Below are 12,250 nucleotides of genomic sequence, written 5' to 3' on the forward strand. Positions count from 1 at the left end.
GAAACAGTTTTACTTTATATTACAGTTCACATAAGAATAAAAACTAAACCGACGTTTTCCATCCTAACACCAACATACCAAGAGTTATCCAAAGTTTATCCAAGGTACCCTGGGCCAGCACGCAACAATGTTAAAATACCTGATGTCTTCATGTGACAAAGGTTTTGATAGGCTTTCGCTGTTAAAGAGCACACTATTGTATATAATTAGTTGTTCCATTTTAGATATGTTCCTTTGTTGTCCTACATTTGATACAATTATACAGCTCCATCTGTGCGCTTTGGAAAGATCCTGGTAAACTGACACAGGGAAAAAGATTATGGAGCATGTAGAGTATTTTTCTTGTACTCTTTACTCCACAAAAGAAAAATAAATAAATACAGGCATCTAGATCATTCAAGTACGAGTTACAATCGTTTTTGTTAAGTATAACAGATTGAAATACGTTTGCTGAAATCATATTTAACGAATTGTCCTTCAGATGTTTTTGTTCATGTGTCAATATATGTACGCATTTCACAATTACGCATTGAACGTGTTGCTTACTATATATTCACTGTGCTGTTCTACCATGTGCTTATATTTGTCTTTTGGAAAAGAAAATGATAGGTGGGGTAACCAGAATCAATCAAAATTAGATTTCTGCTTATTAAAATTAAGTCATGTGTTTGTATCTTTTCAATCTGATGACAAGATGATGGTGGTTTGCAAAGAGCTTTTGTTTTTTTAGCAGGTGATGCACCCAGTCCTGAAAATATTATTGAAAGGCATGCTGTAGTTAATGTATAATTTGGAACATATGGTATTTTAAAATGCTACCCATTCTTTCTGGAGTGTTCAGACCTGTGTGGGTTTTGCTAATGATGCCCAATTAGTCATTAAACAGGGCAAACGAGCAGGGTTGTATAGATTTTCATTTGCTAATATTTGCTGTTCAAATATTTCCTTTGAAATGTTTACAACATTTTTTATCTGTAGGCCAGGTGAGGGACATCTGTGAAAGTTTTTCTGCCTGTATTTAATGAATACAAACCTCAATTGGCCATCCACATTTTCCATCTCTACCTCTATTTGTTCATGGAAAAAATGTAATAAAAAAGTATATAGGTTGGATTTATGATTTATCAAATGCACTTTACCATATGGCAGGCGTGTTGGAAACAGTTTTTCGTGTTTGTTTAAAATACTCAGACTAGCAGGTAACACTTGTCTCAAAAAGAAGGATGCTCAAGTCACGTGACAACAAATCTACGCTAAGTTTTGCCATTTCTAAAACAATGTTTATGAAACAAATGATAACAAAACACTAAGGTGTCATTTGAGTTTGGCCCATTTAATAGAATACTTTTAGGTAAATTACTTGGCAAACGTTGAAACAATCTACGAAACGAATATGTCTGATGATTGATTTTTGAGCCAAACAATGGTCTAGGATGCTGTCCACTAATGTTGGTGCTGAAATCTGGTCAACGTTTGTTCCCTGCAAGCCACATGACTTATTTATTTTCCAGCTATAAACCTCTACCTGTAATACTACAAATTTAAAAACTATACACATAGACCAATATAAGTACATAAGTCAACCAATATAAATTGTATGTTTTTCAATATCAAGCATCAGTAAATACCATATGAAGAGAAACAGCAATAATCACAGGCCCACGTGTATGCTTGTTTCTTTTCACCAACTGTAAATCCACTTCATGTATCTATTAAAACCTAAGAGGTTACTTTTACAGCGATTTTAAATTGAGGGGATAATACGTTGAGCCTATAGCACCAGTATTAACAACAGCTGGATCTTTTTAGATCGTCTTATAATACTAGGGAACTCACCTGGATTAAATCAACCACTTGTTCAATTATAACCACAGCTAGTATGTGCAATTCAAGTTGTTTCTCGTAAATTGTACTTGTAAATGTTGAACAAATCGACCCAAAAGTCACATTTTTCATCTATGATTTTAACGATTCACATTTTCAGAAAGGTTACTTGCGTCCAGGTGGATCGCGAGCCAACGCATATATCATCGATATGACTGTTACAAATGAAATGAGATAATTGTGTTTGACAGAGAATTAAGAGAACGCTTTACTTACCACCTTTTCAGCTGTACTTTCATATATGTTTTATTTTTATTTTTCATAGCCAAACTGGTTCAGTTTGAGCAATAATATATGTATCCATTTTAAAACAACAGATTTCTTGAAAATTGGGATGTGTTATGCGGAGATTGCAGTTTAAACCATGCCTCCAAAACAGAACAATCTACATTCCTCCTCCTCTTAGATGACATCATCTGGATACCCTATAAATCTGTCCCATTACACTTGTAACAAGGTAATGGATTGAGCTGGTTAAGTTGGATTAAGGACTGAGGCACATCGAGTTATGTTCTAACAGGGAAACTACGTTTTTAAGGTAGGAGAGGTCTTATTTTTTGGCCAGATATCATTCCAGCTTTTGATTCGATAAGTACTAGCCTACAGTTGTATTATACCAATACTTTAATGAATGTTTACCTGTCTATTTTGTTCAATTTTTAGTTAGGCCTATACTGTAAAATAAATAAATAAATGGAACAATTAAAATGAAATGCTTTTCACAAGCACTTTCACGTGCACACTTGGCATACCTATGGCACAAGACTTGACCACTAAGACAAATGTAAAACTAGTTAAACATATGTACAGGATATGTGACGATACTTCATGCAATATTTAAATTATTGTAGCTCTTATTAAGACTTCTTTCATCACAACTGTCATCGTAGAATACCGATTGAAACCTGATTTCATTATTACTGCTTAATGTGTGTGTGTCTATATATATATATATATATATATATATATATATATATATATATATATATATATATATATATATATATATATTTAAGTGAACAAAAATGTTGTGACGTACTGTATTTTTAGTTTATCTATTTTTAACATTATAAACTATATTCATTTGATTCATAGAACGAATCAAACATACACACACTATCAATTTAATTTCTAAAAACGTTTGTATAAACCATATATTATGTTTGGAACATTTAACACCCGGTATTGTTTATATCCCCCCTTTTTTTTTTTCCAGAATAAGAAAAACTTGAAGCATTTGTGGAAACATGTCACATGAAGGTTACTATTCACATTTTTAAGTTAAAATATTTGCAATATTAGCTAACAATTATATGCAGAGTAGCTTTCTAATTTTTTTGTATGATTTAAATGAATTGTTTGTATCAAACAATGAACTTTTCTCTTTTTTTGTGATATGGCACCCTTTTAATAAGCTACATATATATATGAAACCAAAGAACTATCGTTGTTTGACTGTGCTAGACATATCTAGTATATGGATAACATTTGCTGACCCATCTTAAATGCTGTTTGTTGTTGGTGCTTACACTATTGTTGACGATCAAGTTGGCCAGTATGTTTGTAAGAATTTGCACATGTCCCACCCCTAAGGTATCATTTGGAAACTGTGCTTTGTAGTGTGCGTTTCAACTGAACTCATTCTCGCTATACTGTAGATATTGCCTCATATGTCACTAAACTCCACTTACCCAAACCATGACCAACTTTGTGTCTAAGTTGCATTAAGTCTATACATGAAGCTTAAACAAGAGCAAAGCTGTTCTTCAAGTTGTATTTTGTTCTCTGTTTAGGGATTGGCAGCGTAAATCAGCTTGGCGGGGTGTTTGTAAATGGTCGGCCTCTTCCCACCTGTAAAAGAAAAAAAATCATCCAGTTGGCAGCAGGAGGAATGAGACCCTGTGAAATCTCTAGGATTTTACAGGTATGAAAATTCTTCTTTTTCTGATTGGTTAAAACATTATGCATTATTGCACCTGCCTTATCTTGGACTACCTTGTATAAGGTAACATCATCAAGAAACAGTTTTACTTTATATAACAGTTCACATAAGAATAAAAACTAAACCGACGTTTTCCATCCTAACACCAACATACCAAGAGTTATCCAAAGTTTATCCAAGGTACCCTGGGCCAGCACGCAACAATGTTAAAATACCTGATGTCTTCATGTGACAAAGGTTTTGATAGGCTTTCGCTGTTAAAGAGCACACTATCATATATAATTAGTTGTTCCATTTTAGATATGTTCCTTTGTTATCCTACATTGGATACAATTATACAGCTCCATCCGTGCGCTTTGGAAAGATCCTGGTAAACTGAAACTTTTTTTTTGTGATATGACACCCTTTTAATAAGCTACATATTTGTGTGTGTGTGTGTGTGTGTATGTGTGTGTGTAATATATATATATTATATATATATATATAATATATATATATATATATATATTATATATATATATATATACACACACACACACACACACACCCCTTGTATAAGGTAACTTTAGGTTGTTTAAGATTTGTGCTTATCAGGATTTATGAAGCAAGCAGTGAAAGAAAGATACAGCTTATGTGTTTACAAGTTAACATCTTGATTTTTTTTTTGTATTTATTGTAGGAGTAATATGAAACATGTAAATTGAATATCAGTTAAGATTGTCAAAAATAGAATAGTCTGAAATTATTTGAATTAATAATGAAGAGCAATATTTTTTTGTGTGTGTAACCTTGGGGTCTTTCCACTCAATCTAAACAGTGACAACTCTAAGCATTCAATATTAAAATTAGACCAAAACTGGAACATTACTTAAAAAAAAAAAAAAAAAAAAAAAAAAAAATGGAATATACTTCAGAGATTTACACACAGAGAGTTGTTTTCATGAAGTTCCCTTTAGATCAATTGAATAGACCCCATTTGTGTTTTAAAAAATAATAAATAGAAGCGCTTGTGGTCATTAACAGAAACAAGCTGGGCTATCTATCGAGTTTATGTTGTACATTTAAATATATTGTACAAAGAGAACAGATTCAGGGGTCTAGTCGAGGGACCAGTAGGAGATTAATTTGCCTCGTTTTTAGCATGATATTATAAGACATCAATATTTTGAAAGACATTGCAAAAAAATAAATGGGTAACAAAGATTAATGTGGAAGCTGTAATACAGTGCCTTGTCATATTATATAGGAAGTAGTCAAACCCAACCCCCCCCGGACATTTTCACAGTTTGTTGTATTACAACCGCATCTTGATGCATTTGAATGGGATTAGATAAGTATTCACCCCCTTTTCTATGACACTCCTAAATAAACTTAGGTGCAACCAATTGCCTTCAGAATTCACACAATAAGTTAAATGGAGTCCATCTGTGTGCAAAATGTTGTTCATATGATTTCAAATTAAATACACCTGTCTCTGTAAGGTCCCACAGTTGGGTAGTGTATTCAAACAAAAAATACTAGCATGAACACCAAGGAGTTTTCAAAACAACTCCGGCATAAAGTTGTGGAAAGGCACAGATCAGGGGAGGGATATAAAAATATTTCAAAGGCATTGAATATCCCTTGGAGCAAAGTCAAGTCGATCATTAAGATGTGGAAGGTATATTGCACCACCCAGAATCTGCTTAGAACAGGCCATCCTCCCAAACTGAGCAGCCGGGTAAGAAGGGCATTGGTCAGAAAAGCCACCAAGTGACCAAAGACAGCTCTGAAAGACCTACAGTGTTCCATGGCTGAGATAGGAGAAACTGTCCATGTGTCAACAATAGCTGAGGTACTCCACAAATCTGGCCTGTATGGAAGAGTGGCAAGAAGGAAACCATTTCTGAAAAAAGCCCATGTAAAATCCCACTAGGAATTTGCACAAAGGCATGTGGGAGACTCTGAAAAGATGTGGCAAAAGATTCTGTGGTCCAATGAAACAAAAAATGAACTATTTGGCTTCAATGCAAAGCATTATGTCTAGCGCAAACCCAACACAGCACATAACCTAGGTAACGCCATCCCTACTATGAAGCATGGTAGTGGCAGCATCGTGCTATGGGGATGCAGGGACTGGGAAGCTTGTCAGGACAGAGGGCAAAATGGATGGAGCTAAATACAAGCAAATCCTTGAGGAAAACCTGCTTCAGTCTGCAAAAGACCTAAGACTTGGATGGAGATTCACCTTTCAGAAGGACAATGACCCCAAGCACACTGCCAAAGCAACACTGGAGTGGCTTAAAAACAAGAAAGTGAATGTCCTAGAGTCCCATTGAGAATCCCATTGAGAATCTGTGGCAAGACTTGAAGATTGCTGTCCACCAATGACACCCATCCAACTTGACAGATGAATATTGCATGATCCACATGTGCAAACCTGGTAGAAACTTACCCCAACAGACTCACAGCTGTAATTGCTGCCAAATGTGGTTCTACCAAGTATTGACTCAGGAAGGTGAATACTTATCTAACCAAGACATTTCAGTCTTATTTATTTTTCATTAACTGTTTCACAATAAAAATTCTCTTGCCTTTTCAAATTGTTGAGTAGGTTGTGTAAATCAAAGGAAAAAAATGCCATTTAAATCCAAGATTTCAGGTTGTAACACAACAAACTGAAAACATCCAAAGGGGGTGAATACTTACTATCGGTATATATATATATATATATATATATTTTATTTTATTACAGGTGTCCAATGGCTGTGTCAGTAAGATATTGTGCAGGTACCATCAAACTGGTCTTTTATGTCCAAAGGCAATTGGAGGCAGTAAACCTCGCCTCCTAACTGCTGAGGTCATTGCTAAAATTGGCCAGTATAAGAGAAAAAACCCTTCGATATTTGCCTGGGAAATCCAGGGGGAGCTTTTGTCGGAGAGGATCTGTACTCATGATAAAGTACCAAGTGTAGGTGAATTGTTTTATTGTAAATAATATTATATGTATATTCAGAGTTTAGAAAAAAAAAAAAAAAAAAAAAAAACTAGCATCAAGCCTGTATTGTCAAGTGATATTTCTACAAAAAAAGGTTATTTTGCTTTAGTTAGCTTTTTAAATACAACATTTTTTGTAAAATATATCTTGATTATTTTTGTCTAGTTAATGCACTGGGCTGTTTCTAACCTGTGTTTCATGTCAACACAAAATAGGTTTCTTCTATAAATCGAGTATTAAGGAACATACAGTTGGAACTGGGCCCACAACTACTGGAGAATTCTCTCGCATATCAATGTAATCCAGGTATGAATCTACACAACATCACAGTGCAGTTAAAGAAGGATGGAATCTGGTTTATTAAATTCTACTCTGAGATTTATATTCAAGTCAAACCTAGGAAATATTTGTGATTGAAAATATCGGGGTCAGTGGAATTTACCATGCATCAAAGCTGACCAAGGCCTGAGTAAAATCAATGCTTATGGCACTCCCATAACTATAATTTGTAGTGGCTATGGCACTGCCATAGTTTTGATTCAATCCAGACCTAAGTCTCTGTTTTGATGAAATACAAAGAAGGTCCAGTAGCCAATGGAAGAATTGAGACAAATTCTAATAACTTTTTTTTAAATACTGGCCTACCAAGGTATATGCGTGGTTGACAAAGCTGATCTTAAAGACACATATTTAAGTCATAGATCTGGTATTTTTACATATATTGTATATTTGGACTGTGGGACAACCATTTTATTTAGTCCCTTGTTGTAAGCGCAAAACATCCTTATATTTCAGATTAGCTGTACAATGCTAGAGTTTTAGAACAACACTGGTTTTCCATTTGGTTTTGTGTGTCACCAGCAGGATTTATTGAACAGAGAGCGCCCATCACTTTGAATATGTTGCAGCCAGATGCCATAAAGGATTCGGGGCCACAGAAGATCCAACTGGCAATTAGCCAGAACCGAAACAGAACTGTTTTTAGTCGGAGACAGTCAGAGGCATTAGAAGAAGGTACCATTCCCTCTCTCTTTCAAATACTGTCTTATCTGTATACACTTAATGAAACTTTGAGCCCTTGCTGATATGAATGTATAACATGCATTATCAGCTATTAGGGACACATTTTCTTTTATAACAGTCACGTCTACATTACTTTTTTGTATCACGACTTTAGTGTTTGGAAGGACTCACTATCCAGATATATTTGCAAGAGAGAAACTGGCTGCAGAGATCATGCTTTCTGAAGCAACAATACAGGTAAATCTACCACAGCATTTCCTATAGATGATATAGTTGTCAAGATTATTATAAAATACTATGTCAGTTATGTAAAATAAGGGTGTTGTTTAATATTATTATATTTATATTGATTGTGAATCTAGTGCCTATGAAAGTATGTCTGGTGGTTTTGTACTAAAGACATGGGCTATGGTCACTGGTTGTGACCTGAAACTTATTTGAACTGTCACTTGATGCCTCCAGTAGAGAAATGCTTCAACAGCTATTTGATTACCTGGTGAGTTACAGAAATTGGGTTAACATCATCAAATGTTCTTAAACATTGCTTGCACCACAAAAGCTATATGGTGGTCAATGTTGTAATTAAAGACTGAAGCATGTGACTTACCTGGCTGTTTTATCTATTTCATTTTCTTCAAAGATATGGTTTTCGAACAGAAGAGCTAAGTGGAGACGGGAGGATAAGCTTAAAACTGGAGTTTCTTATAAAGATAGTATGTGTTCTTTTGATGATTGTTATTGTAGACTGTTTGGCTACAAATCTTTTAATATATTTTTTCCATGCAGAAGTACAAGCTAAAGCAAAAGTGATCAGTCTGGTTTCCTCTTTACTCAGGTTCCTTGTGCACGATGAGTCCAAATTCAGTAGCACCCACTCCATGTGCCTTTGCGGCTTATCATCCATCAACATTAACTGGCAGCCTTTCTGTACAGGTGCTGTATGCGGCAATATCACAAAAAAATTAACTTTTTGTATCTATAAAAATGTTCCTATTAAGAATACAGTATGGCTACATTTACAGTGACTTTTACCATGCCAAAGTGGTAGGTTCTCTTCCTGTGATGCACAATTTTGATGATAAAAAGGGGCCTTTTTTAAATGCGAATGTGGAGAGTTTGTGGCCTAGTTGATTGATAGAGCTTCATAATGGTTAGTTGAAATGTTTGTTATACTAATTTGAATGAACACTTGTTTAGGGATCGAATTGTTAGTTAAAGCTAATCTGGGAAACGTGTTGGAAGATCTACAGAGTGAATATTTGTTCTTTGCCTGATCTCATAAGGATGTCTGTAAACATGGAACACTAAGACATTGATGTGAAGGCTTTAACACTGATGGAGTGAAATACACTGTAGAAAGTGATGCTTATTGTAAACCCGTCAAGTGAAACCTTTCATATTCTATGATTTAGGAACAATGGGAGCCAGTATCTACACCAAGCCCTTTGAACACAGTCAGCCTGAAAGAACACAGTTATGATTCTAGTAAGAATAAAACAACAAACATCTCTCATAATATAATGCCTACTTTAACATCAGATAAATCATCGCCAGGTAAGAATAATATGCATTAACAAAACAGTTCCATAAAATCTCTCCGCCATTCAGGTCTTATTCATTTTATGTCTTAAATGTGCAGTGGTGAAAAACACATGCATTTTCATTTTAAAACTTGATATCTGGTACTACACTAGAAAACTAGTTAAAAAAAAACGTTAGACTGTCTTGTACTTCCTGGGTCATTTCACCTGGAGAGTGAAATTGTCCCCTCACCTTCACTGGCTTCTTTCCTGTCAATAACCAATCAGCTGCTTCCCCTATTGACTGATATCCTTTTAGCCAGTAACATGTTTGGACCCACTACTGAGGTGCAAAAATAATAAATATAATTAATGTTTCTGATGTTTTATTTTATAAGTGTATCATTTCATGTATGTATTTTCATTTTTCTCTTTTCACAGCTACCAGCTGTTGTAGAATGCCTCCTCGTGTGGGAAACTGTGCTTCAGTTATTGATTCTCTTGCCTCTTCTTACTTACATCCTACTGTGGACAGGATATCATTTCCTGTTTTTGTTAGGCCTTATCCATCACTTCCTGTAGCCCTTTGTTCTCAAACACAGCATCTTTATCTTGAAGGAGATAAAGCTTCAGCTCATCCCTTCCAGACCTGCAACAATGGATACTGGTTAGAAAAGGCAACACAGCCTATCAACATTCTTAACTCAGGTCTGCTTTTGACTTACAATAACACACACATGAAAAATAGTTCAAGTAAATCACATTTACATTACTGAGACATAGCAATGGGATAAAAAACTCGACACCCTTTTGCTGAAATTAATCTTTTTGTACAAAATAAAACAATAATACCGGTTGCAAATGTGAACTGTATCACACAGTTAGTAGACCATACCATTATGGTGAAAAGGTTCATGTCAAGGAATGTCCACAGGAATTGGTCACCTGGAACTGAGTCATTACTCCTATTATACAGTAATTGCCGTATGTTGTATACAGTAGAGCCAGAGCTGCCTGTACACAAAAATAAAAACAAAGTCATTCTGGAGCTATAAGAGTGGCTAATTGAACTTCTGGCATGGCCACTCTGGTACTTTGTCAAGTGAGTCTAGCAAACTTCATAATGCACTTTTGCATTTTACAGACAATGAAGCCCAGTGTAGCTTATTCACTTCACATGGTTTCACTTTATCTCTACCACTGGTTTTCAAAATATGGGAAATTCAGTATACTCTTTCAAATGTGTTGTAATTAAATGCTTCTACAACTAAACTGAATTTGATGACCTGATACCATTTTATGTTGCCATTCCAGATCAGTGCCAACAGAGAACATTGTTACGAATATAAATACAGGAAATCACAGGGATAGCAACTGCACAATGCAAACAAATAGAACGCTGAATGGGTTATTTATAACAAACAGCTTAAAATGATCTACAAAATAATGTCTTTAGAGATAACTAAATAAATCTTTCAGTTATCTATTTTTTTTTTTTTTTTACATGAATTAGTAAATGGTGGAATTCAGTCCCTCTCTTCAATTCACAATTACAGCGATGCCCAAAAGTTAAGCATCACCTATAATTTTAGGATTGAGACATAATTTAAAAAAAAAAAAAAAGTATGTGGAAAACTACAAAGCGGTATGTAATTCAATATGTTAATGTGACACTAGTCAGCAGGTTTCATTTGACTTTATGGTGCTAAATGAGGTAATTGTATAGGGTGATGGAAAACTTTTGGCCATAACTGTATGCAATGTAACCCAAGCCTTTTTTTTAAATATGAAGTTGTACTATTCTAGAATAGAGGAAGGACAACTTACCATACCACACTGTCATTAGAGGCATTTTTTTCTTCTCAATAAAGAAAGCAACGTACTGAAGTAACAACACTGAATAATTGAACAAATTCGATGTTTAATCAGGATATGAAAGGGTTTCATCATTTTAACTGGATGAGCTTATTGACCTACCATGAGAAACAGACCCCTTTTAATGTCTTTTAGTGCCACAGGTATAATGAAAAGTACACCAGTGTAGTCCTACTCTTTAAAAAGACACTATGCCAGTGAGCAGAGACCAAGTAGAAACGGAAGGCTTGTCAAAGCCATCTCTGCAGCAAACCAGCCATCGGGAGTCCAGTGATAGAAGGGCAGCACTAATATTGCAGTTGTCATCTATGAACACAGTAAAATGGACTGTGTGTCATTAATTAACAATACCGGGCCAATAGGAAATCCACATCACTGATGGAGAAAAAGTAATGAAGGCTCCTGTATTAAGGCAAGCTACGTCTTGGTTGCTCCCCAGCCCCCACCATTATCTGATTTTATGTTGGTGACAGCTGAGTCCAACATAAGCATCAAGTAGATGTAACAGCTACTCCTGTGCAATCAAAATCATGAATTGTGAACATGTTTTCGATTGGCAATCAATTTTCTAGAATAGACAAATGCTCTGTTTTCAGCAATTCAGCTGACCATTTTTTTATACATGCCTGTGTGTTCAGCAAACTATAATGCATTTTCTAATTGGCTGATTTCACTCTCAGTAGGAAGTATTGCTACACAAGTAGACACATGAGGAAACTTTGCAATTGTTGTTTTTTTTTTTTTTTTTTTATGACTGCAGCTATTTAGTAGACACACTTTCATCAACATTGTGTCCTGATCTATGATTTCCCCTTTAATTGTATTAGTTTTCATTCAAACTAAAAACACCAAAACGGCCCATATAATCTAGTAATGCATGACGTGGAGGGTCTTATTGCTTTTATCCTTCAATGTTACAACAATTAACTATCATTGTTATCTATTTTAACTATATTTTTCTTTTTTATGTATCCTTCACATAAGCATTTTTAAAATGAACATTCTAGTCCTCCCTGCCCCCTGCAAATC

Source organism: Polyodon spathula, chromosome 8 (assembly GCF_017654505.1).
Source record: "Polyodon spathula isolate WHYD16114869_AA chromosome 8, ASM1765450v1, whole genome shotgun sequence".
Lineage (NCBI taxonomy): Eukaryota > Metazoa > Chordata > Actinopteri > Acipenseriformes > Polyodontidae > Polyodon > Polyodon spathula.